The sequence below is a fragment of the Corvus moneduloides genome, chromosome 2, assembly GCF_009650955.1.
Source record: "Corvus moneduloides isolate bCorMon1 chromosome 2, bCorMon1.pri, whole genome shotgun sequence".
Lineage (NCBI taxonomy): Eukaryota > Metazoa > Chordata > Aves > Passeriformes > Corvidae > Corvus > Corvus moneduloides.
In genome coordinates, this window is record NC_045477.1 from 75237964 (window position 1) to 75243963 (window position 6000).

Consider the following 6000-nt stretch of genomic DNA (forward strand, 5'->3'; position numbering starts at 1 on the left):
TTTACATGTTTTTATTTTCTTCCATAGAAATCCATACTTTGTTAAAGTAAAAAAATTCACTGGTCCTATGAAATTGCAACTAATGGCTTGGAATAAATGTTTGGTGATTTGGGTTAAATAAAGCATGTCTCTAGTACACTCTTCCAGTTCTTTGTTGGGGAAAAAAATGGACATGCTTGATGAATTCTGCAGTTTATTGAAAGTGGGCTGCTTTTCCTTTGTCAAGCCAAACCACACCTCTGTTGACTTGTGGTAGGGTCCTTGTTTTTGTGGCGTGGGACACCCTGGGTGAGGTTCTGCTTTTAGCCACCCCATTGCGCCATTTCACCTCAAATTGTGTGCTTCTCACAGAACATCTTCAGTAGAAATACATAGTGAAATCTTCAGCAGAAATAAATCCACGGTATGTCATTAACCTGTAAAGAAATGTGGCAGGGTACATCTTGTCTCACTAGAGAAATTAATTTCCTTTGGTCTCAGTGTGGAGAAAGACATTTCTTAAATGCAATTCAAACTGCTGAAGATATGGAAACAAGGACAAGCTCCTCTCCAAAGAAAACCACACTTAATTTAATTCCCCATGTATTGATATTACAGCATGCTAAGTAAAAATTATGTCTTTTCTAAGGTCTTTAAAGCTTTACCTGAATTAACTTAAGGGATAATGTTCATAGTTGGGAAATACGCCAGTTATGTCTGCTCCTGCATCTCCATATATGAGAAAAATCACCACTTCTTTTTATATATACTTAGGCATTTATTTCTACTGAGATGCTTATTTTCAAATATTTGTATTTTCATGTGATAACTCTCTGCTGCTACTTTTCAACAAAAGATAAAGTCTCTTCTGCATAAATCCAATAAAGTCATTGAATAATAAATCTAAATATCTATATAAGAATTGTAGAATTGGAATAAACGTATTTTGACTCATCAACTGATATAAAACAGCTGATCACTAAATTTGGAAAGATCAAAAGCCTATACAAATCTAGTTACAAAGAAGAGTTTATATGCTTTATTCAATGGGTATATAACTGAAAAGGTGTGAAATATTCATATTTAGAATAATTATTTTGAGATTGAAATGTCTCTGGATAACATTAGAACTAAATCAGTCATCTGAATCAGGAATTCAACTCCTGCTTGTGGAGCTGAAGGACTATCATAATACACACAACAGACGGAAAAAATTCGTATTTTACAAATGTCCATATGATTTCAAACCTTCAAGCTTCTAGTGAAGGTCCAACCACAATCAAACTATAACTCTTGAGGAAAAAAGTCACAGAATAACTCCAGACACTTTCCAGCTTAACACTTCAGCAACACCTCCACCTTCTAGAGTTATTTGTAAAAGAGGACCTCCAGTTTCGAAGATCATTAAAATTACATTAAACATGAATGTGCTTACATTCATTTGAAAAGTAGTCTAAACTGCTTGCACTGTATGTTTTATCACACATCAATGTTTTAAAACTATGAATCCATGTCAACTTTATCTTTAGAGGACACTGTGCCATTAAGTTTTTTATTTGTGTTACTTTTTGATATTTTATTTCATTATGAAGTGAAAACTGCATGAAATTCTGAACTACCTACTAGTATGATTACAATATAAAAATGTTAAGATATATGTTGTCTTTATTTTTGCTTCTCATTCCTTTCAGGACTTAGTTATCACCATGTGCAGTTTATCTTTTCCAGGTTTTGTATCTTGATAGATGAAATTAAGTAGGTATAAACTCAAAATATCTGTCAAGCATAATCTACCTTTGAATAAATATTTCATACGTCTGCATTCTGAGTCTGTTCTGTCTCGCGCAAAACTCAAAGCACTACTAAAGAAATAATTTACATTGATTCTGTAACAAAACATAATAGGCACACCTGTCTGAAAATTATATAAATTAATAAGAAATATAAAATTACCTAATTCATCATCTATTCATTATCTTAGTTTTACACCTGCCTGACATGCAAGTTCGTTTAAGCATTCATTTTCACAGATGAAGTGTGAGGTTTTAATATTAAAAAATTCTGAAAATGTTTCCTCCCCTCTTGAGTTTACTGTTTCCATCTCATAACATATTTTGAGTTTCCTTTGCAGTTGGAAATGAAGACGTTTACTACTTGACCCCTCATTTAACAGTCAGGTTTTTTTCAAAATTGCTGCAAATCAATACATTTGGAAGCACAGGTACATTAAAATAAAACCTCCAAAGCTTTTTAAGAGAAACACACATAGAAATGCATGCACGCACACACACACACAGAGTCACACACTGAGTCTCACAACATCTGTGGTCAGCATTGCTCTGGTATGTGGCTGAACTGACTGTCTCACAGTAAAATTAAGTGTTAAGAAAATCTCTTCCTTTTGTAGTTTTAGGTTTATTTTTTGTTTTGTTTTGTTTTTTTTTTTCCCCCAAAGTAGGCAGCTTTTTCCAAATGTTCCATCTCAGGCTTTTTAACTGAATGTATAAGAACACGAGGATGCTTTTTCTGTGTTGTTGGACTACATCCGTTTAACATTGGGGTTTTTTTGGTTAAGAAACAGATTTCCTCTAACACTTATGTTGCTGGAATGAACTGCTCCATGTGTTCCTTGAATATTAGTCAAACTCAGGAAGTTTTCTCCTAGATCTACGTCAGAATTAGCTGGTTGCTAAGGTATGATCAGAGAAGATGTTGCCTGCACCTTGCCCTGGGGGCATGAAATGTTTCACTAAGAAGGTGTCCAAGCAATCACAAAAGGCATTTCTTGCACTTTGGATCAAATAACTTTTTTCAGCATTTTCAACAATACTTCCCTCAAAAATGAATCATTCTTTTCAGAAGTGAAAATTGATACTACACTAAGCAAAATCTTTCCATAAGGTGTTTAGAACAACACATAGATCTTTTACAAGCTCTCACAGATCAATGAGAAAGGTGCTTGCCAAGTTGAGGTCTCCTACACACAAGTTTACTGTACTTTTAAGATGCAAAGGAACATAGTTTTTTTGTCACAGTGACCACTGCTGTCCACTGCCCAGGCTAGCTCCAGCGGTGTGCAGCAGGAGTGGGGAGCAGCTTGAAGTACAGAGTTTAAAAGCTGCTCTTCTGAAGCCTCTGCTCTACCCAGGGGAGCTAAGGCTCCAGGCACTGTGGCAGTCAGCAGCCCTTGACAAAAGGAAAAATAAAAAGTAGCAGGGAGGCTTGCCACAGGAGGTAACTCAAGTTCATTGAAGGCGATCCACAGGGAACAAGCAACTGTTGCAGAGCGACCGTGCCTTATAAAGGAGGGGGAGTTGAACAAGGGTAGTAACCCAACTAGGGACCAATAGGCGGATTAGGAGGGAGGGATGCTGGAGGGAAGGACTCACATCTGGTCCAATGGTCTTGGTGGGAGGAGGGAGAGGGGTCACATGCCCCAATGGGGCATCCAGGTTTAGGGGATTTCCAAAAGGGGAGGTATCTGAGGGGGCAGGGTCTCAGGGGATTGACGGGAACCATATAAGGGTAATTAGGGAGGGCTTGGGTGACAGACACAGAACAATCCAGAACTCCGAGAGGAGTTTGGGTGATTGGCAGGGAAGGATAACTGTTGGGGAAGATGAAACAGGAAAGCCTTATAAATATGATTGCCTGACAAAAGATTTTGGGAATATGAAAACTACAGGCAACATCGAAATGAAAGCCACTTTTGAAATACCAAGTCTTAGTTACTGAACAACTGGAAAACAATGGTATGGCCAACTGAAGGTAATCCCCTCTTGATTGAACAATACCCTCTGCTTGCAGGCGGGTCCAAGGGTCAGAGCAGACCCTACTAGCTCAGCAGAAGGGGTCCAAAGAGTAGTTTTTAGAAGTTAAGATGTAACACTCTATGGTAATATAAGAACTCTTATAGGCTGTATGTAAATGCTATAGGATTTGTATCTTGTATTAGATTGGTTAGTGACAATTAGAATATTCAGTACAGAAGATGATTTATTGTATTGTAACCAGGACTTCAGTATTCCTCTCTTACTCTTCGCACACTCTCACTCTCTCTCTTACTCTTACACACTCTTACTCTCTCTTCACACACACTTCTTCACTCTCATTCCTCTCGCTCTCTCTCTCTCTTACCCGCTTACTCTCTTGCTCTCCTGGGCCTGCTCCGAGCTGAGTCTGGCAGCTCTAAGCAGTGCCCCTATACCCACGCCCTTTGCAATAAACCGCATGTTCCAAGATCTGACTTCAGAGATCTCTCGTCACCGTCCGTCCCGACCGTCCGAACCACCCAAAGCTCCTACAGATAACCATATTGGGAGCACCAGGGGAGTGGTTTGAATCTGGGGCAAACCAACTGGGAGTAGAATAGAAAGGGAGTAGGATACAAAGAACATACAAAAATACAATAAAAGCACTGCATCACTACAATTTTTGTAATCTTCAACATTTAAAATAATACAGGTTTGTTTCTTCCAACTCTTCTTTTTTCCTCACGAAAAAAATTGTCCTCAGAATTACAAATATATAGGTCACCATGGAGCCTGGTTAATGACAGTGAAAAAGTATTTGCATGTCTCTTGTTATGACTTGACCAGACTTTTAATAAGGATAAAATAACTTGTTTTTTTGCATAATTATATAGCATTTTAATGAAGCAAGACTGAGGTCACAGCAATGAAACTTTCAAATACCCTTCTTTCAGCCTTCACATTGAAATACCAAATAATACTCACTGGTAATTTCATATATCATAAAAGATTTGAGGCTTTATCTATTCTTATTACTTATGTAATGAACAAAAGCAAACTAAACAACGTGGATATTAAGGAATTTTATATGCTGTAGACTCTAAACAGACAAAGGCATCAAAGTCAGTGCTGCAGGGACAAGCAACCTACAAAACAATCATATTTCAGGCCAGTTCTAAAGCTTATGGGCTTTTTCATAGACCTAATTATACTTAAACAATGCCCTGTTTAAATTGTAATTTGGCAACTGTAACTCAAAACCACATGTTTTTCTTGCATACTATAGAAATAGCCTAAACAATTCTTCAGTATTGCATATTTCTCTGCGAGGGGGAAGACGCCCATAACTTAATCTTAAATTACTCTTTACGTCCAGACTTTCTGTGTTTTAACTTCTCTTTTGTCAGACAAGGGATTATAACCGGTGATGAGGGGATTAAAAATAAATAAATAAACTTTGTCAAGCACCTATATTAACACAGTGGGGCAGGAGAAATATCTAAATGCTGAATTCTGATTTTGATTGGTCTTCAAACAATGAGTTACCAAAACAGGAGTGAAATTCTTGTCAGTTTTTCTACATGAAAGAACGTCTCAATGTGTAGGCTTTATTTTCCATGTATCCTCATGAAAATATTTTTTGGCATGACAAAGTACCTCTTTTAGCAGTTTTCTGCAAAAACAGCCTCCCATGGTGTGTTTCAGCTTTTGGCAATACTGTAATGGAGATTTAAACAAAGAGTACATGCTGAGTCAGGATTAGAAAAGGGGGGGGGGGGGGAGTGTGGAAGAATATAATAGAGATGATCGCAGAAGTACTTGAAAGCTCTGCAGAGTAGTGTATTGCTGCTTTTACTCAGAAAAGGAAAGGAAAACATCTAACAGAATTAATTATAGAGAGGGGTAATAGTCTCCTGTTCGCAAGCACTGAGAGTTCAGAAGAACATTTTATGAGATTTAAATACAGAATACTCTGTCTCTGTGGGTGACTTAACTGGCAAATACCCTCTTTCTGTAATATTTGTTACTGACTAAAAGTGGCAATGCCTATTGTTTTAAATTTTTATTGCTCTCTCCAGCCTCATAAAGCAATAGTAGAGAACTAGGAAAAAAAAAACAGAATGCAATCCCTGTTCTTTTCCTCTCAACTTCCCTTGCAGAGGCCCTTGCATAGACTTTGTTTCTATTCTTCTCAGAGTAATGAATTCAGCGTAAATGGAAGGACACACTGATAATTCATCTTCTGTCCCATCCCTCATCTTTCGACCCC